General features: G+C 45.3%; 1 pseudogene; it reads right to left on the bottom strand.

Annotated features, from left to right (window-relative positions):
* Positions 1 to 4,473: 4,473 nt before the first annotated feature.
* Positions 4,474 to 21,023, bottom strand: LOC115122475 (alpha-N-acetylneuraminate alpha-2,8-sialyltransferase ST8SIA3-like; annotated as a pseudogene).
* Positions 21,024 to 21,710: the final 687 nt, after the last annotated feature.

Here is a 21,710-nt window from a genome sequence, read left to right as displayed (position 1 = left end):
CCACTGTAGTTTAGCCGCTGTAGTTTAGCCGCTGTAGTTTAGCCGCTGTAGTATAGCCACTGTAGTATAACCGGTTGTAGTATAGCCGCTGTAGTTTAGCCGCTGTAGTTTAGCCGCTGTAGTTTAGCCGCTGTAGTTTAGCCACTGTAGTTTAGCCGCTGTAGTTTAGCCACTGCAGTATAGCAGCTGTAGTATAACAGGTTGTAGTATAGCCGCTGTAGTTTAGCCACTGCATTATAGCAGCTGTAGTATAACAGGTTGTAGTATAGCCGCTGTAGTTTAGCCGCTGTAGTTTAGCCGCTGTAGTTTAGCCGCTGTAGTTTAGCCGCTGTAGTATAACAGGTTGTAGTTTAGCCGCTTTAGTATAGCCACTGTAGTATAACAGGTTGTAGTATAACAGGTTGTAGTATAACAGGTTGTAGTTTAGCCGCTGTAGTTTAGCCGCTGTAGTTTAGCCACTGTAGTTTAGCCGCTGTAGTTTAGCCACTGTAGTTTAGCCGCTGTAGTTTAGCCGCTGTAGTTTAGCCGCTGTAGTTTAGCCGCTGTAGTATAACAGGTTGTAGTTTAGCCGCTTTAGTATAGCCACTGTAGTATAACAGGTTGTAGTATAACAGGTTGTAGTATAACAGGTTGTAGTTTAGCCGCTGTAGTTTAGCCGCTGTAGTTTAGCCACTGTAGTTTAGCCGCTGTAGTTTAGCCACTGTAGTTTAGCCGCTGTAGTTTAGCCGCTGTAGTTTAGCCGCTGTAGTATAGCCACTGTAGTATAACCGGTTGTAGTATAGCCGCTGTAGTTTAGCCGCTGTAGTATAGCCGCTGTAGTATAGCCGCTGTAGTTTAGCCGCTGTAGTTTAGCCGCTGTAGTATAGCCGTTGTAGTTTAGCCGCTGTAGTTTAGCCGCTGTAGTTTAGCCGCTGTAGTTTAGCCGCTGTAGTTTAGCCGCTGTAGATCAGCCGCTGTAGTATAACAGGTTGTAGTATAACAGGTTGTAGTATAACAGGTTGTAGTTTAGCCGTTGTAGTTTAGCCGCTGTAGTTTAGCCACTGTAGTATAGCCGTTGCAGTTTAGCCGCTGTAGTTTAGCCGCTGTAGTTTAGCCGTTGCAGTTTAGCCGCTGTAGTTTAGCCGTTGTAGTTTAGCCACTGTAGTATAGCCGTTGTAGTTTAGCCACTGTAGTTTAGCCTCTGTAGTTTAGCCACTGTAGTAAAGCCGTTGCAGTTTAGCCACTGTAGTATAGCCGTTGCAGTTTAGCCGTTGTAGTTTAGCCACTGTAGTTTAGCCGCTGTAGTATAGCCGCTGTAGTATAGCCGCTGTAGTTTAGCCGCTGTAGTTTAGCCGCTGTAGTTTAGCCACTGTAGTATAGCCGTTGTAGTTTAGCCGCTGTAGTTTAGCCGCTGTAGTTTAGCCACTGTAGTTTAGCCGCTGTAGTTTAGCCGCTGTAGATCAGCCGCTGTAGTATAACAGGTTGTAGTATAACAGGTTGTAGTATAACAGGTTGTAGTTTAGCCACTGTAGTATAGCCGTTGCAGTTTAGCCGTTGTAGTTTAGCCGCTGTAGTTTAGCCGTTGCAGTTTAGCCGCTGTAGTTTAGCCGTTGTAGTTTAGCCACTGTAGTATAGCCGTTGTAGTTTAGCCACTGTAGTTTAGCCACTGTAGTTTAGCCACTGTAGTAAAGCCGTTGCAGTTTAGCCACTGTAGTATAGCCGTTGCAGTTTAGCCGTTGTAGTTTAGCCACTGTAGTATAGCCGCTGTAGTATAGCCGCTGTAGTTTAGCCACTGTAGTTTAGCCACTGTAGTTTAGCCGCTGTAGTATAGCCGTTGTAGTATAGCCACTGTAGTATAGCCGCTGTAGTATAGCCGCTGTAGTTTAGCCACTGTAGTTTAGCCACTGTAGTTTAGCCACTGTAGTATAGCCGTTGCAGTTTAGCCACTGTAGTATAGCCGTTGCAGTTTAGCCGCTGTAGTATAGCCGTTGTAGTTTAGCCAATGTAGTATAGCCGTTGCAGTTTAGCCGCTGTAGTTTAGCCGCTGTAGTATAGCCGCTGTAGTATAACAGGTTGTAGTATAACAGGTTGTAGTATAACAGGTTGTAGTTTAGCCGCTGTAGTTTAGCCGCTGTAGTTTAGCCACTGTAGTTTAGCCGCTGTAGTTTAGCCACTGTAGTTTAGCCGCTGTAGTTTAGCCGCTGTAGTTTAGCCGCTGTAGTATAGCCACTGTAGTATAACCGGTTGTAGTATAGCCGCTGTAGTTTAGCCGCTGTAGTATAGCCGCTGTAGTATAGCCGCTGTAGTTTAGCCGCTGTAGTTTAGCCGCTGTAGTATAGCCGCTGTAGTTTAGCCACTGTAGTTTAGCCGCTGTAGTTTAGCCGCTGTAGTTTAGCCACTGTAGTATAGCCGTTGTAGTTTAGCCACTGTAGTTTAGCCGCTGTAGTATAGCCGCTGTAGTTTAGCCGCTGTAGTTTAGCCGCTGTAGTTTAGCCGCTGTAGTTTAGCCGCTGTAGATCAGCCGCTGTAGTATAACAGGTTGTAGTATAACAGGTTGTAGTATAACAGGTTGTAGTTTAGCCGTTGTAGTTTAGCCGCTGTAGTTTAGCCACTGTAGTATAGCCGTTGCAGTTTAGCCGTTGTAGTTTAGCCGCTGTAGTTTAGCCGTTGCAGTTTAGCCGCTGTAGTTTAGCCGTTGTAGTTTAGCCACTGTAGTATAGCCGTTGTAGTTTAGCCACTGTAGTTTAGCCACTGTAGTTTAGCCACTGTAGTTTAGCCACTGTAGTATAGCCGTTGCAGTTTAGCCACTGTAGTATAGCTGTTGCAGTTTAGCCGCTGTAGTATAGCCGTTGTAGTTTAGCCACTGTAGTATAGCCGCTGTAGTATAGCCGCTGTAGTTTAGCCACTGTAGTTTAGCCGCTGTAGTATAGCCGTTGTAGTATAGCCACTGTAGTATAGCCGCTGTAGTATAGCCGCTGTAGTTTAGCCACTGTAGTTTAGCCACTGTAGTATAGCCGTTGCAGTTTAGCCACTGTAGTATAGCCGTTGCAGTTTAGCCGCTGTAGTATAGCCGTTGTAGTTTAGCCACTGTAGTATAGCCGTTGCAGTTTAGCCGCTGTAGTTTAGCCGCTGTAGTATAGCCGCTGTAGTTTAGCCACTGTAGTTTAGCCACTGTAGTATAGCCGTTGCAGTTTAGCCACTGTAGTATAGCCGTTGCAGTTTAGCCGCTGTAGTTTAGCCGCTGTAGTTTAGCCGCTGTAGTTTAGCCGCTGTAGTATAGCCGCTGTAGTATAGCCGCTGTAGTTTAGCCGCTGTATTATATCTGCTGTAGTATAGCCACTGTAGTTTAGCCACTGTAGTTTAGCCACTGTAGTATAGCCACTGTAGTATAGCCACTGTAGTTTATCCGCTGCAGTTTATCCGCTGTAGTTTAGCCGCTGTAGTTTAGCCGCTGTAGTATAGCCGCTGTAGTATAGCCGCTGTAGTTTAGCCGCTGTAGTTTAGCCGCTGTATTATATCCGCTGTAGTATAGCCACTGTAGTTTAGCCACTGTAGTTTAGCCACTGTAGTTTAGCCACTGTAGTATAGCCGCTGTAGTTTAGCCGCTGTAGTTTAGCCGCTGTAGTTTAGCCACTGTATTATATCTGCTGTAGTATAGCCACTGTAGTATAGCCACTATAGTATAGCCACTGTAGTTTAGCCACTGTAGTTTAGCCACTGTAGTTTAGCCACTGTAGTATAGCCGCTGTAGTTTAGCCACTGTAGTTTAGCCGCTGTAGTTTAGCCGCTGTAGTTTAGCCGCTGTAGTTTAGCCGCTGTAGTTTAGCCGCTGTAGTTTAGCCGCTGTAGTTTATCCGCTGCAGTTTATCCACTGCAGTTTATCCACTGTAGTATAGCTGTTGCAGTTTAGCCGCTGCAGTTTAGCCGCTGTAGTTTAGCTGTCACAAAGCGTAGCACTAGCAGGCAACAACATGGGCAGCCTGGGAATCCATCTTGGGACGTCAGTCAGTATGAATCTCACTGGCCATCTCAGTGGGAAAAACTGGTTGCAATGGCATGTTTTATGATGTCATGGTCAGGTTGTGCTATATGCTGATTGCATAATGAATGACGTTATGCTTATGTCTTTTTACAACCAGAAAAATACGTCTTTATATGTAGTTGTGATCTGGTTCTGGTTATTTAACCAGATCACAACCAAAATAGAACATCTTTCTCCTGATTTCTTGATGTCGTCATTGATAAGACCTTCATAGCTGGCTATCTGGTTATTTAACACCTTCTTAACCAGAAAAACAGTTTACAATCAGAAAATGCCATAATGTGCCAGATTTAGCCTTTTAGTCTGATCTAGTCCATGTACAGTGCGGTCCAGGTCTGTCCTGTCCAGTCTGGTTCGGTCCAGTCCAGTCAGGTCGGTCCGGCCCAGTCTGGTTCAGTCCAGTCCAGTCAGGTCGGTCCCGTCCAGTCTGGTTCGGTCCAGTCCAGTCAGATCTAGGCACAATGTGAGAGCGTTAGTTTGATAAGTCCCTCTGTGTGCATCCTATAGAGCAGTTTGAACTCTGCTGGCAGCTGGTGGGACTCCTGCCACTTGGTGGTGAACTTGGTACCCTTCTTGTCGTAATAGTGATAGGGCAGCTCCTTGCCCGTGTTGGGGTCCCAGCCAAAGGGCCAGAAGCCGTACAGGTGGATCTCCTCACACATGGACGAGGCCAGAGTGTACATGAGGATCCCTGTGCTCAGACGCTTCGGTGACAGCTGCTTGGTCTTCCAGTATCTGCAGCACAGACCAACAGAACAGACAGGGTTATAATGGATACTGTTAGAATGGATACTGTTAGAATGGGTACTGTTAGAATGGATACTGTTAGAATGGATACTGTTAGAATGGATACTGTTAGAATGGTTACTGTTAGAATGGATACTGTTAGAATGGATACTGTTAGAATGTATACTGTTAGAATGGATACTGTTAGAATGGATACTGTTTACTGTTAGAATGGATTGGCGTGTGTGCAAGCGTTTATGTGTGTGTGTGTGTGTGTGTGTGTGTGTGTGTGTGTGATTATGTGTGTGTGTGTGTGTGTGTGTTTATGTGTATGTGTGAGTGCTGTACATGCTCCTGTACTAAGTTGTAAACCAATTTAAACCATTGATGCATTATCCCAAACTGAAATTATCCTCTCATCAATGGGCACAATAGACACTGGTGTTTAATATGCAGACGGAGCTTGTTAAATGAAGACATTCAGTGCGAGCAGGTTACTTTAATGGGATTGAGGGAGATGATAGTACAACCAGACGGTGTCCCAAATAGCACTCTGTTCACTTTCTAGCACACTACTTTTGACAAGAGCCCAGAGAGCTGTGGACACCAGGGACCATAGGGCTGTGTTCACCAGGGCCCATAGGGCTGTGGTCACCAGGGACCATAGGGCTGTGTTCACCAGGACCAAGAGGGCTGTGTTCACCAGGGCCCATAGGGCTGTGTTCACCAGGGCCAAGAGGGCTGTGTTCACCAGGGCCCATAGGGCTGTGTTCACCAGGGCCCATAATAGGGCTGTGTTCTCCAGGGCCCATAGGGTTGTGTTCACCAGGGCCCATAAGGTTGTGGTCACCAGGGCCCATAGGGCTGTGTTCACCAGGGCCCATAGGGTTGTGGTCACCAGGGCCAAGAGGGCTGTGGTCACCAGGGCCCATAGGGTTGTGTTCACCAGGGCCAAGAGGGCTGTGGTCACCAGGGCCCATAGGGTTGTGGTCACCAGGGCCAAGAGGGCTGTGGTCACCAGGGCCAAGAGGGCTGTGGTCACACAGTGCACTATATAGGGAATACTGGTTCAGACCGCCACGGCCTGGTGGGATAAGCCCCGTCCTGTCAGCCTGCGGCCACCATGACCATCCCTGGCTTGCAGTCCTCCGTCTTAGCAGTAGGTTCCAAGCCCTGTCAGGTCCTAGGTTTCCTGCCCTGCTAGGCCCTCAGCCCCCTGACCTGTGGACCCACCGTTCCCTGACCTGAGGACCGACCATTCCCTGACCTGGGGACCGACCGTTCCCTGACCTGGGGACCCACCGTTCCCTGACCTGAGGACCGACCGTTCCCTGACCTGAGGACCGACCGTTCCCTGACCTGGGGACCGACCGTTCCCTGACCTGGGGACCCACCGTTCCCTGACCTGGGGACCCACCGTTCCCTGACCTGAGGACCGACCGTTCCCTGACCTGAGGACCGACCGTTCCCTGACCTGGGGACCCACCGTTCCCTGACCTGAGGACCGACCGTTCCCTGACCTGAGGACCGACCGTTCCCTGACCTGGGGACCCACCGTTCCCTGACCTGAGGACCCTCTGGCCACTGCACGTGGGGAACCCCCTGACCTCGTCTCTGGGGATTAGCCGGTCCTTGCCTCCAGATTCCCGACGAATCTCATCCAGGGGTCCCAGTCTGTTCCACTATGGGAGCCATCGCGTTCAGCAGTGGTGAAAGAGTCACCAACCTCAGTGCGCTACCAAAGACAGTTGTGGCAGGCGTGCCACATTCCTCCTTCAGCTGTGGCCAGCCTCCGGCATTGTACTCAGCGCCCAAGGAAGGGCCCCAGCGGCCCTGCAACAGCTGAGTTAGTGGATCCTCTGACACGACATTGTTCCCTCAACATTGTGCACCCTCCTGGCCCCCATGGTTCTTTCAAGTGACACTGGCTATCAGCTGCCCCTCTAATACGGCCAGACTGTAAAAAAGGCAAAGCCTGTGCACATGACTTTCCCCACAGTCTCATTAGCAAGTTCTGGTTAACGACCAAGTTGACTGTTTATTTTTAGGAAGATTGTCGATGCATCCAAGAAGTGAGTTATGGGATTTATTGTCGGGAGGTTTGTTACCTACATTAAGATGATGATTGACTGCAAGCAATTGTCTTTAGGCCTAATTACCTCTGTAGTTGTATAGCACTGCTGCAGCTTGTATATTTCAGACACTCTAAAGACCGACGCCGGACAGGAGAAGCAGGTACGGGGTATTTCAGACACTCTAAAGACCGACGCAGGACAGGAGAAGCAGGTACGGGTATTTCAGACACTCTAAAGATCGACGCAGGACAGGAGAAGCAGGTACGGGGAGTCAGACATTTGTTCGGGAACAGACATAGAATAAGACAGGAACAGCGTCAGCACACAGGAAACACGGACACATGACAGTCAATACAGCAGTAGGGAACACGGACATATGACAGTCAATACATGACAGTCAATACATGACAGTCAATACATGACAGTCAATACCTCAGTGGGGAACACGGACACATGACAGTCAATACAGCAGTGGGGAACACGGACACATGACAGTCAATACATGACAGTCAATACATGACAGTCAATACATGACAGTCAATACCTCAGTGGGGAACACGGACACATGACAGTCAATACAGCAGTGGGGAACACGGACACATGACAGACAATACATGACAGTCAATACATGACAGTCAATACCTCAGTGGGGAACACGGACATATGACAGTCAATAGAGCAGTGGGGAACACGGACACATGACAGACAATACATGACAGTCAATACATGACAGTCAATAAAGCAGTGGGAAACAGAGCAGGGAACTGACAAATATAGGAGAGGTAACAAACAGGTGACTGAGTGAGTCCAGGTGAGCCCAATATCGCTGAAGCGCGTGACGAGGGAAGGCAGGTGTACGTAAATGATGGTGGCAGGAGTCCGTAATTCAGGGCATCCTGGCGTCCACGAGCACCGGGGGGAGCAGGCGGGACAGATACCCTATTAGCATGTTGTTTATATTGCATTGGATGCCTGATTGTTTAGAGATGGTTCATTCGTATAGCCTATATGCACACTTTAACACTTATTCATGCTAGTGTTAAGCCATGGCAAGAGACTCTAGAAGTTTTAGACTGTCCTCAGTGAGATTTATGACTCTGAGGCACCGGACACAGATCAGATAAGATCTACATTAGGCCAGAGAGAGAGAGAGGGCAATAAATCGTGCCTTCCGAATGATTCGTTCTCTCTCTATGGCGAGACGGTTATACGTATCCCTGCTGTGTGTATGTAATGCCATTCTACCGGGCTATGTACAGATCCCGTGGTAATGTGGCATTACTATAGTTCATATACATATACTTACCGGTCAAAAGTTTTAGAACACCTACTCATTCAAGGTTTTCTATTTATTCACTCCTACCTTGTCACAACACGACTGATTGGCTCAAACGCTTTAAGAAGGAAATAACTTTTGAACAAGGCTCACCTGTTAATTGAAACACCTTCCAGGTGACTACGTCATGAAGCTGGTTGAGAGAATGCCAAGAGTGTGCAAAGCTGTCATCAAGGAAAAGGGTGGCTAATTGAAGGATCTCAAATATATAATATTTTTTTGATTTGTTTAACACTTTTTTTGGTTACTACATGATTCCATGTGTTATTTCGGAGTGTTGATGTCTTCACTATTATTATACAATGTAGAAAATAGTAAAAAATTAAGAGAAACCTTTGAATGAGTAGGTGTCCTAAAACTTTTGACTGGTAGTGCATATGTCCCCTTTCCCCTATAGAACCCTAGCAAACTTCACGGTTGTTTTAGTTGTTTCTTGTTTTTGTTGGCGACATCCAAAATAAAAAGAAACGCTCACCACGCTGCACCTTGGTCCGGTCATGTCCCTGACGATGTTCGTGACAGAACTACCCACCACCAAAGGACCAAGCAGCATGGCCAGGAGGAGCAGGGATCCTGGGACCGGGAGAAGAGGGAGTGGAGGACCTCATGGACATGGGAGGAGGTTATGGCAGGGGACAAGACCCTGCCATAGAAACAGGCGGAAACAGGCGGAACAGCGGAGGGGACACACGGGGAGTGTGGCAGAGTCAGGGTTCAGACCTGAGCCAACTCCTCGTGCTTACCGTGGAGCGCACGGTGTCTCCAGTGCCCGGTGCGCTACATTCCAGCTCCCCGCATTGGACGGGCTAGAGTGGGCATCCAACCAGGACGAGAGGCATCCAGCCAGGATGGCTCAGCGCGCCTGGCCTACAGTGCATCTCTTCGGCCCATGATATCCTGTGCCGGCTCTGTGCACTGTCTCCGGTGCGTCTGCACAGTCCAGTGCGTCCTGTGCCAGCGCCCCGCATTTGCCGGGCAAAAGTAACGACCCAGTCAGGATGGGTTGTGCCGGCTCTATGCTCGAGACCTCCAGTGCACCTCCACGGCCCAGTGTATCCGGTGCCTGCTCCAAGAACCAAGCCTCCAGTATGTCTCCCCAGCCTGGTGAGTCCTGTGCCTGCTCCCAGAACCAGGCCTCCTGCATGTCTCCCCAGACTGGTGAGTCCTGTGCCTGCTCCAAGAACCAGGCCTCCAGGGTGTCTCCCCAGCCTGGTAAGCCCTGTAGCAGCTCCACGCACCATGCTGCCTATACGTCTCCTCATTCCAGTGATGATCCATTGCCCGAAGCCTCCAGCGATGATCTATGGCCCGAAGCCTCCAGTGATGATCCATGGCACGAAGCCTGCAGTGAGGATCCATGGCACGAAGCCTCCAGTGATGATCCATGGCACGGAGCCTCCAGCATTGATCCGCGGTCCAGGGCCTCCAGCGATGGTCCCGGTCAGGAGCTTGCAACGATGGTCTCCTGTCCGGAGTCTCCAATGACGGTCTCCGGTCCGGAGCCTCCAATGACGTTCTCCAGTCCGGAGCCTCCAGCGACGGTCCCCGGTCCGGAGCCTCCAGCGAGGGTCCCCAGTCCGGAGCCTCCAGCGAGGTAGATGCCCATCTGGACCCTCCCCTATAGTGTCAGGTTTGGGGGGGGGGGGGGGGGGATACTGTCACGCCCTTACCGTAGAGATCTTTTTATTCTCTATGTTTGGTTGGTCAGGGTGTGACTTGGGTGGGAAACTCTATGTTCTGTGTTTCTATGTTTTGGCCGGGTATGGTTCTAAATCAGGGACAGCTGTCTATCGTTGTCTCTGATTGAGAATCATACTTAGGCAATCTTTTTTCCTTTTGCATTTTGTGGGTAGTTTACTTTATTATTGGCCTGTATAGCCCTAGTAAGCATCACATTCGTTTTTATTGTTTCTTGTTTTAGTTGGCGACATCCAAAATAAAAATAAATGTACGCTCACCACGCTGCACCTTAGTCCGGGCATTTCCCTGACAACGTTTGTGACAGAACTACCCACCACCAAAGGACCAAGCAGCGTGGCCAGGAGGAGCAGGTATCCTGGGACCGGGAGAAGAGGGAGTGAAGGACCTCGTGACATTGATAAAATAGTCAAATAATTAGTAGGAAACAACTTTTCTAGCATTATCATGTCGTCAAATTTACTTAAAAAATATGGCAATGTTGTCATTAGCTAGCGAAATTCATCAAAAATAGTTAGCAAAGCTAACGTTAGCTAGCTAAAATCCAGTTGTCTCCCCGCAATCTTAGCTAGCTGACGTTATAATCTGGTGACATCAAAATGGTGACAAAGGGGTTTCCTACTAATTATTTGCCTCATTTTCAACACCATTGAATTTCCAAGCCACTGCACTTTGGATGAAACCTTCAACGCTCAATGACGATGCATTGAGTAGAATGCTGAGTTGGGTATCAGTTCAAAACGAACATTCAAAACAATATTGTGACGAAACATGCAAGCCATAAATACAGGGTAACATCCGCACTGAGCTAACGGATAGAGCAGACGCTTTCAAGGAGCGGGACTCTAACCCGGACGCTTATAAGAAATCCCGTGTTCTCTCAGATGAACCATCAAACAGGCAAAGCATCAATACAGGACTAAATCGAATCGTACTACACCGGCTCTGAGGCTCGTCGGATGTGGCAGGGCTTGCAAACTATTACAGACTACAAAGGGAAGCACAACTGAGAGCTGCCCATTGACACGAGCCTACCAGACGAGCTAAATCACTTCTATGCTCGCATCGAGGCAAGTAAACACTGAAGCATACATGAGAGCATCAGCTGTTCCGTATGACTTTGTGATCACGCTCTCCATTGCCGATGTGAGTAAGACCTTTAAACAGGTCAACATTCACAATGCCGCAGGGCCAGACGGATAACCAGGACGTGTACTGCGAGCATGCGCTGACCAATGGCGTGGATAATTGTTTCAGAAATATAATACTCTCAGAAGAACTTTGTGAATTCAATGTAGACTTTAATACAAGTTATTAAGAGCCGTGCTGGTCCGCGGGAAAGCCGCCGCTTCTTAACACTGGCTCTGCTTTTATACACACATAGTATTGGGGTACATCACATATGTAAATAAAGTTACTCCCCCTTAGTATCTGCATTTGGTTACAACGATGGCAGAACCCTTTCCATGTTCTAAAAATAATGTATATACTGCATGCCTATGTTTTACGTGTTAGTCATCAGTTATCTTGCCTACATCTTTCTTCCTGTATCCTGCTGACCACTGCACGTTCAGCTGTCATGGATGCACGTATGGTCTTGGTTAATGTATTCTTTCAAAAATAGAGTATGGTCTGGGTGTCATATGGCCTGGATATCATCTTCTCTTAATGTGCATGTCCTTGCTACTTCAGCCTAGCAGCCAAACCTATCTACATACAATGCTGAGCTTTCCTCAATGGTTCGCTCCAACACCATCTGGTAAGTGTCTTCAATTACATTTTCAACCTCTCCCTGACTGTAATACCAACATGTTTCAAACAGACCAACATAGTCTCTGTGTCCAAGAACACCAAAGTAACCTGCCTAAATGACTACCGAACCGTAGCACTCACGGCTGTAACCATGAGGTGCTTTGAAAGGCTGGTCATGGCCCAAATCAACACCATTATCCCAGAAACCCTAGACCCACTCCAATTTGTATACCGCCTCAACAGATCCACAGATGATGCAATTTCTATTGTACTCCACACGGCCCTTTCCCATCATTTTAGTATTTTGGCCACAATTGGCCCAGCGTCGCCCGGGTTTGGCCGGGGTAGGCAGATATTGTCAATAAGAATTTTTTCATAACTGACTTGTCTAGTTAAATAAAGGTTAAATAAATAAATAACAGCATTTCACTGTAAGGTCTACTACACCTGTTGTATTCGGTGCATGTGACAAATACAATTTGATTTAAAAGCCATGAATTGGCTGTAAACTGCAGTGAATAGTCTCCCATTTGAATAACCGCTCAAAAGCCTGGCATTTGAATGCATATTCATTTAGGAATAACTGCATCTAGTTTGCTTGATCGGGGCAAACATTTAGATCAGTTATGTTTTTTCCCTCTGCAGTTTAACCTACAAGGGTCAGGCACATTAGCAGACCAGCACTATGGTGTATTTTTTCAGGATGTATAAGCTAACAGAAACACTCTAACGCAGTGATTTCTAGTGGCACGCATATACTGTATGAATTACGATAATGCAGGAGCGCGGAGTACGTTGTATCCATAGTTTCCACCCCCGTGGCGGCAGGGTAGCTTAGTTGTTAGAGCGTTGGACTAGTAACCGAAAGGTTGCAAGTTCATATCCCTGAGCTGACAAGGTACAAATCTGTCGTTCTGCCCCTGAACAGGCAGTTAACCCACTGTTCCTTGGCTGTCATTGAAAATAAGACTTTGTTCTTAATTAACTGACTTGCCTCCTTAAATAAAAGGTAAAATAAAAAAATGAGCTTCCATGTTTTTGAAAGCTTCGGAAAAGGAGGTGGAAAGCTCAATACGTGTTGAGTTAGAGGAGAAGACATCGCTACACAGCTAGCCGCGACACAGCTAGCCGCTCAATACGATGCTGATCCGCGTTGAGTTAGAGGAGAAGACATCGCTACACAGCTAGCCGCGACACAGCTAGCCGCTCAATACGATGCTGATCCGTATAGAGTTAGAGGAGAAGACATCGCTACACAGCTAGCCGCGACACAGCTAGCCACTCAATACGATGCTGATCCGTGTTGAGTTAGAGGAGAAGACATCGCTACACAGCTAGCCGCGACATTTTAATATATACATCGTGTTGGTCAATGATAGCTCTCCTTTTCTTAGCGTATTACTACCTTTTCATGTCAGTTACTGGTGGAAAGGTTATGGTAAGAAGCATGGATTGTACAAGGTTAAAATAAAATCTATTTCTGAGAAGAACATACAAAATGCAATGTTGAGTGTGTCCAATGCTATGTTGGGTGTGTCCAATGCTATGTTGGGTGTGTCCAATGTTATGTTGGGTGTGTCCAATGCTATGTTGGGTGTGTCCAATGCAATGTTGGGTGTGTCCAATGCTATGTTGGGTGTGTCCAATGCTATGTTGGGTGTGTCCAATGCTATGTTGGGTGTGTCTAATGCTATGTTGGGTGTGTCCAATGCTATGTTGGGTGTGTCCAGTGCTATGTTGGGTGTGTCCAGTGCTATGTTGAGTGTGTCCAATGCTATGTTGGGTGTGTCCAATGCTATGTTGGGTGTGTCGAATGCTATGTTGGGTGTATCCAATACTATGTTGGGTGTGTCCAATGCTATGTTGGGTGTGTCCAATGCTATGTTGGGTGTGTCCAATGCTATGCTAGGTGTGTCCAGTGCTATGCTAGGTGTGCCCAATGCTATGCTAGGTGTGTCCAGTGCTATGCTAGGTGTGTCCAGTGCTATGCTAGGTGTGTCCAGTGCTATGCTAGGTGTGTCCAAGTTGTGATTCTATATTACTTGTGTTAATATGTAACTTGTGATCTGCTAAGAGCTTCATCTTGAAGGACAATAAACATAAATCAATCAATCAATCAACCAACCAACAAATCAATCAATTTATCAATCAACCAATCACTCTGGTGTGTCCAGTCTTACCGGTTTATGTACTGCATGATGTTGCCAGGCCAGGCTAGCTGAACCTTCAGCTGTCCTCTGTGCTCCACAAAGAAGTCGACCAGTGTCCTGGTCACCGTGGCCGAGGTATGGAAGAAGAAGGCAGGGATCCAGAGTATGGCCCCGTCCAGCTTCTTCAGACTCAGGAAGAAGTTGTTCCTGTCCTGGAGGGTCAGCAGGTTGTTGTAGTACTTCTCCAGGATGCTGGGGTTAAAGGTCGTGAGGTTGGTCCTCCGCCCCACATCCCGGCGGAAGATCTCAGTGGGAGCGAAGTTGCAGCGGAAGACGAAGTCGAACTTCTCGATCTCGGGACCACAACGACTCCCTGTGAGAATGCCACTGTTCCCCACCACGGCGCACACATTGTAGTGCTTGTTGACGATGGGGGAGGCCTCGGGAAGCAGGGACTTGAAGTTCTCTCCGATAGAGAAGATGTACTTGTGGCTGGAATAGTCATAGTGCATCAGCTGACCCACGCGCACGCTGCTCCGGGTTAAGGTGAAGTTGTGGGCGATATCGATGTGCTGAGAGATCTCTTTTCTGGAAGATATGGAGAGATCAGACAGGTGGGAGAAATGTTAGGCTACATTCCAAATCGCACCCTATGTCCTATGTAGTGTACTTCATTTGATCAGGACCCATATGGGAGATATAAGAAAGTTCAGGAAATATATACAGTACCAGTCAAAAGTTTCAAATACACCTACTCATTTAAGGGTTTTTCTTAATTTTTGACTATTTTCTACATTGTAGAAATAATAGTGAATACATCAAAACTATGAAATAACACATATGGAATCATGGAGTAACCAAAAAAGTGTTAAACAAATCAAAATATATTTTATATTTGAGATTCTTCAAAGTAGCCACCCTTTGCATTGATGACATCTTTGCACACTCTTGGCATTCTCTCAACCAGCTTCATGAGGAATGCTTTTCCAACATTCTTGAAGGAGTTCCCACATATGCTGAGCACTTGCTGGCTGCTTTTTCTTCACTCTGCGGTCCAACTTATCCCAAACCTTCTCAATTTTGCTGAGATCAGGTGATTGTGAAATAGCCCTTACACAGCCTGGAGGTGTGTTTTGGGTCATTTTCCTGTTGAAAAACAAATGATAGTCCCACAAAGCACAAACCAGATCCTCATTGACGCACTAAATTCCCATAGAAATTGGATTCATAGAACTGTCATTGTCATTGAAAGCAAGTCTGAGAAGTGGTAGATCTGTTCTATGTGCGCTATTTCTACGTTTCCCATTCTTAAGTTTAGTTTTTGTGTACTTTTAGGTTTTGTAAGCCAGCTTTAAACAGCTGAAAATACAATATTTTTGGTTATGGAAAATATATTTCACAGCGGTTTAGATTGTACAATGATTCTCTTATTGTGAAATAAACTGAAAGTAGGCAAACTATTAGAATATGAGCAACCAGGAAAAGGCAGATCGATTTCTGCATATTGCACCTTCAAGATGTGTCCATGTTGTCTTCCTTCTCCTCCACCAGTGGTAGCGTCCCCCCCCCCACCCCTTGCACACTAGGAACCCCAAAATAAATGCCTGGTGACCTATGGAGGGTCTTACTGAATCCTGTATGCCTGGAACTTGCTAACTCTCCTTACGATCCAGTAATATCAATCAAATTCAATCAAATGTATTTATAAAGCACTTTTTACACCAGCAGATAATACATTAGCAACATTCCCTCCTAAAACCACTCCTAAACACTCCTAAAACAACATTCACTCCTAAAACCACTCCTAAACACTCCTGAACAACATTCCCTCTTAAAACCACTCATAAACACTCCTAAAACAACATCCCCTTTTAAAACCACTCCTAAACACTCCTAAACAACATTCCCCCCTAAACACTCCTGAACAACATTCCCTCCTATACCACTCCTAAAAACACCTAAACAAAATTCCCTCCTAAACCACACCAAAACAACATTCCCTCCTAAACCATTCCTAAAAACAGCTACTCAACATTCCCTCCTAAACACTCCTAAAACAACATTCCCTCCTATACCACTCCTAAAAACACCTAAACAAAATTCCCTCCTAAACCACACCAAAACAACATTCCCTCCTAAACCATTCCTAAAAACAGCTACTCAACATTCCCTCCTAAACACTCCTAAAACAACATTCCCTCCTATACCACTCCTAAAAACACCTAAACAAAATTCCCTCCTAAACCACATCAAAACAACATTCCCTCCTAAACACTCCTAAACAACATTCCCTCCTAAACAACATTCCCTCCGAAACACTCCTAAACAACATTCCCTACTAAACCACTCCTAAACACTCCTAAACAACATTCCCCCCTAAACAACATTCCCTCCTAAACCATTCTTAAAAACACCTAAACAACATTCCTCTTAAACTATTTCTAAACACTCCTAAACAATATTCCTCTTAAACTATTTCTAAACACTCCTAAACAATATTCATATTAAACTATTTCTAAACTCCTAAACAATATTCCTACTAAACTACTCCTAAACAACATTCTCTCCTAATACTCCATAGCTTATTGCCTGGTCTAATCTCGGCACCCAGAACCAAATCTGCTACTATCATTTTAATATTAAGGTTTGTCACCAGAGACCAAGCCTGGTCTAAAGTTTAGTCTGCTTCGATGAGCCTGGCGTGGGTCATGTTCATTAGGCCCCCCAAAAGTTTTTGAAAAAGGAAGGTCACTACCTTAATGTGTCCAATAACAACACTATTTTCTGATGTAAAACATTTTGCAACGTTAGTGCTTAATGAATAGGAACCAACTGTATCCTATAGACTACTTCACCTCTGCTCTGTGAAAGCTGTTCTGTTAAAACGTTTTGCAACGTTAGCGCATGCTGAACAGCATCCAGATGTATCCTACAGGCTACTTCACCTATGTTCTGTTAAAGCCGTTCTGTTACAGCGTTAAAACGTTTTGCAACGTTAGCGCGTGCTGAACAGCATCCAGATGTATCCTACAGGCTACTTCACCTATGTTCTATGAAAGCTGTTCTGTTAAAACGTTTTGCAACGTTGGCGCGTGCTGAACAGCATCCAGATGTATCCTACAGGCTACTTCACCTATGTTCTGTGAAAGCCGTCCTGTTATAGCGCCATTTGGAGGCGTTCTCCTGGATGATCTCGTTTAGGGCCTTGGTCAGAGGGGTGAAGGCTGGGTCCAGGTACTTCATGGCCAGCTGAGACCTGTGGACAGAGGCAAACACATTGATACATTGGTTGGATGATATTCTGGTGGCATTGTACTTGTGAAGGGATTCGACTGTGGCTGTGGGGATAAAACATGGAGAGTTATGGAACTGAGGTGTGAGAGATTGTTTTACTTGTACAGTATGGTTAGTATGCCAAGTTAAATAAAGGTTAAATAAAGTGTTAAAAAAAAATGATTGATTTCCAAATGGTATCTCCTTGCTGTCCCCAGTTCACCTGGCCGTGCTGCTGCTCCAGTTTCAACTGTTCTGCCTTATTATTATTCGACCATGCTGGTCATTTATGAACATCTTGGTCATGTTCTGTTATAATCTCTACCCGGCACATCCAGAAGAGGACTGGCCACCCCACATAGCCTGGTTCCTCTCTAGGTTTCTTCCTAGGTTTTGGCCTTTCTAGGGAGTTTTTCCTAGCCACCGTGCTTTTACACCTGCATTGTTTGCTGTTTGGGGTTTTAGGCTGGGTTTCTGTACAGCACTTTGAGATATCAGCTGATGTACAAAGGGCTATATAAATAAATTTGATTTGATTTGATTTGATATCCTATTGTCTATATAGGGCCTATTGGGCTTCATTAAATAGAACCCGCAAAACACCAGTCTCAACGTCAACAATGAAGAGGTGACTCCGAGATGCTGACCTTCTAGGAAGAGTTGCAAAGAAAAAGCCATATCTCAGACTGGCCAATAAAAGAAGAAAAGATTAAGATGGGCAAAAGAACACAGACACTGGACAAAGGAAGTCTCCTCTTCACTGTTTACGTTGAGACTGGTGTTTTGCGGGTACTATTTAATGAAGCTACCAGTTGAGGACTTGTGAGGCGTCTGTTTCTCAAACTAGACACTCTAATGTACTTGTCCTCTTGCTCAGTTGTGCACCGGGGCCTCCCACTCCTCTTTCCATTCTGGCTAGGGCCAGTTTGCCCTGTTCTGTGAAGGGAGTAGTACACAGCGTTGTACGAGATCGTCAGTTTCTTGGCAATTTCTCTCATGGAATAGCCTTCATTTCTCAGAACAAGAATAGACTGATGAGGTTCAGAAGAAAGTCTTTGTTTCGAGCCATTTTGAGCCTGTAATCGAACCCATAAATGCTGATGCTCCAGGTACTCAACTAGTCTAAAGAAGGTCAGTTTTATTGCTTCTTTAATCAGGACAACAGTTTTCAGCTGTGCTAACATAATTGCAAACAGGTTTTCTAATGATCAATTAGCCTTTTAAAATGATAAACTTGGATTAGCTAACACAATGTGCCATTGGAACACAGGAGTGATGGTTGCTCATAATGGGCCTCTGTACGTCTATGTAGATAGGCGTACAGAACTACAATATGCCGTTTCCAGCTACAATAGTAATTTACAACATTAACAATAAACTATGCCTACACTGTATTTCTGATCAATTTGATGCTATTTTAATGGACAAATATGTGCTTTTCTTTCAAAAACAAGGACATTTCTAAGTGACCCCAAACTTTTGAACAGTAGTGCATATAGTCGGAAGTTTACATACACATTAGCCAAATACATTTAAACTCAGTTTTTCACAATTCCTGACATTTAATCCCAGTAAAAATTCCCTGTCTTAGGTTAGTTAGGATCATCACTTTACTTTTAAGAATGTGAAATGTCAGAATAATAGTAGAGAGAATGATTTATTTCAGCTTTAATTTCTTTCATTACATTCCCAGTGTGTCAGAAGTTTACATACACTCAATTAGTATTTGGTAGCATTGCCTTTAAATTGTTTAACTTGGGTCAAATGTTTCGGGTAGGCTTCCACAAGCTTCCCACAATAAGTTGGGTGAATTTTGGCCCATTCATCCTGACAGAGCTGGAGTAACTGAGTCAGGTTTGTAGGCTTCCTTGCTCGCACATGCTTTTTCAGTTCTGCCCAAACATTTTCTATAGGATTGAGGTCATGGCTTTGTGATGGCCACTCCAATACTTGACATTGTTGTCCTTAAACCGTTTTGCCACAACTTTGGAAGTATGCTTGGGGTCATTGTCCATTTGGAAGACCCATTTGCGACCAATCTTTAACTTCCTGACTGATGTCTTCAGATGTTGCTTCAATATATCCACATCATTTTCTTTCATCATGATGCCATCTATTTTGTGAAGTAGACCAGTCTCTCCTGCAGCAAAGTACCCCCACAACATGATGCTGCCACCCCCGTGCTTCACGGTTGGTATGGTGTTCTTCGGCATGCAAGCCTCCCCCTTTTTCCTCCAAACATAACAATGGTCATTATGGCCAAACAGTTCTATTTGTGTTTCATCAGACATTTCTCCAAAAAGTACAATCTTTGTCCCCATGTGCAGTTGCAAACCATAGTCTGGCTTGGTTATGTCGATATAGGACTCGTTTTACTGTGGATATATATACTTTTGTACCTGTTTCCTCCAGCATCTTCACAGGGTCCTTTGCTGTTGTTCTGGGATTGATTTTACACATTTTGCACCAAAGTACGTTCATCTCTAGGAGAGAGAACACGTCTCCTTCCTGAGCGGTATGACGGCTCCGTGGTCCCATGGTGTTTATACTTGCATACTATTGTTTGTACAGATGAACGTGGTACCTTCAGGCGTTTGGAAATTGCTCCCAAGGATGAACCAGACTTTTTCTGAGGTCTTGGCTGATTTCTTTTGATTTTCCCATAATGTCGAGCAAAGAGGCCCTGAGTTTGAAGGTAGGCCTTGAAATACATCCACAGGTACACCTCCAATTGACTCAATTTATGTCAATTAGCCTATCAGAAGCTTCTAAAGCCATGATATCATTTTCTGGAATTTTCCAAGCTGTTTAAAGGCACAGTCAACTTAGTGTATGTAAACTTCTGACCCACTGGAATTGTGATACAATGAATTTTAAGTGAAATAATCTGTCTGTAAACAATTGTTGGAAAAATGACTTGTATCATGCACAAAGTAGATGTCCTAATCGACTTGCCAAAACTATATCTTGTTAACAAGTAATTTGTGGAATGGTTTAAAAACGAGTTTTAATGATTCCAACCTAAGTGTATTTCAACTTCGACTTCAACTGTATATATATATATATATGTTTAGTTTCTGTGGAGAGGAAGGGAGGGCATCCAATGATACAGCCGGATACACCTTGGTTTCAACAAAGCGGGGAATGATTACAGGGTGGAAATGAATCTACCGCCACATTTAAATCAGAACCAAGGACAGCTCCCTTGAGCGAGCCAGAGAACACAGAGCAGCCAGTGGCTATTGCGTCACAGCTGGACGTTCAGGACCTCTCTAGCTGAGCATCATAACACAGGGGCCTTGTGACAAATCCTTCACAGCAGTACGATCATTACAACATGCGCTGTGCTTCTTGTTCATGACCACATAGGATTAAATTCGGCTGTATTTCCGACCGGTGAGCTGGCTTGTTGTTGTATTCATTCATTTGGCTGAGATTCGACCTTGATATCAGGCTGAATAAAAAAAACGGTGACATGCGGTAAATTCAATAATCGTGGGAAATATGGAGACGTTGATTATTGATATGACCTTAGAATATGACGGGAGAACCGACAGAGGCGTCGTTATATTTATACTGTGACAGTATAGGCCTTTTGGTTTGTGGTGTAGCCGATTGTAGGCTAGCAGCCTATGACACAAGCCCCCTAATATGAAGCCCCCACCCCTGCTATTCTGGAAATGAAAACACACCATGATATGTTGCATGATAATAAAGACCGTCACGTGTATGTATATGCTACAAGAACGTAAAACCGCACACTTCAGCAGGCTATTGCCTACGCACATAGCACACATTTCTATTGCGAAATGTTATTGTAATACTTACCGAAATCCGGTATGAAACATATACATCCGAGAACCCCCTGAACTTGCGTATTTGGGGTTCGTGAATAGAAAATCTTTTTTTATTGACACGTAGCTGATCAATGAGAGTATGAGCAGAGCAACACTGAGCATCACCAACCCCAGGACGCTCGCTATGCGGACCATCTTTCCGAGTTGACATTCCCGTCTGTGCAACGACAAGGACAGCTATGTTGCTATTCAGCGGAGGAGAAGCGACATGTCGGTTGGCCTGTCATATTTTATTTTATACCCAGAGACAGTCAGATAGAATCTGAAAGAGGTAGCGACAGGCAGCATCTGAAAGGGTTCTTGTTTTGAAGGTATGTCTCTGTTTCTTGGCTCAGAGCGGTTCTCATTCTCCCAATGCACCGGTCCTGCTCGGTTTTGGCTAGAAGGGATACAGCTTTTGTCAAAATGGACTTTTCGTAGCAGGTTTAGGAGAATTTACGCTGCAAGTTGTTTTTACCTGCCCCAAAGATAGGATAATTAACGTGGCAGGTTAGGATAATTAAGTTAAAGTCAGGAAAAGGGTTAGGGTTAGCTAAAATGAAACAAAAAATGTTTTGACAAAAGCTGTATCCCATGTAGACATGACAGTCCTGCTCGTTCCATTCCATCCCCTCGTTGCGAACATAGATCCAGAAGTAATAATGGCGCAGGGAGATGCATGCATTCTGAATCGAATGAATGAACCTTACCAGATGCTTAATAAAGAACCAGTGAACTTGTCAATTAAATAAACAAAGCGTTCAGTCTGATGGGTATACAACAAAGTAGGTTCAGTGGTAACCATGCAGCTGACTTTAATAAACAACCAGAAACAACTACTGA

This window comes from Oncorhynchus nerka, linkage group LG22 (assembly GCF_034236695.1).
Source record: "Oncorhynchus nerka isolate Pitt River linkage group LG22, Oner_Uvic_2.0, whole genome shotgun sequence".
Taxonomy (NCBI): Eukaryota; Metazoa; Chordata; class Actinopteri; order Salmoniformes; family Salmonidae; genus Oncorhynchus; species Oncorhynchus nerka.
The sequence above is the reverse complement of the archived record's forward strand: the minus strand, read 5'-3'. Positions and strand labels throughout refer to the sequence as shown.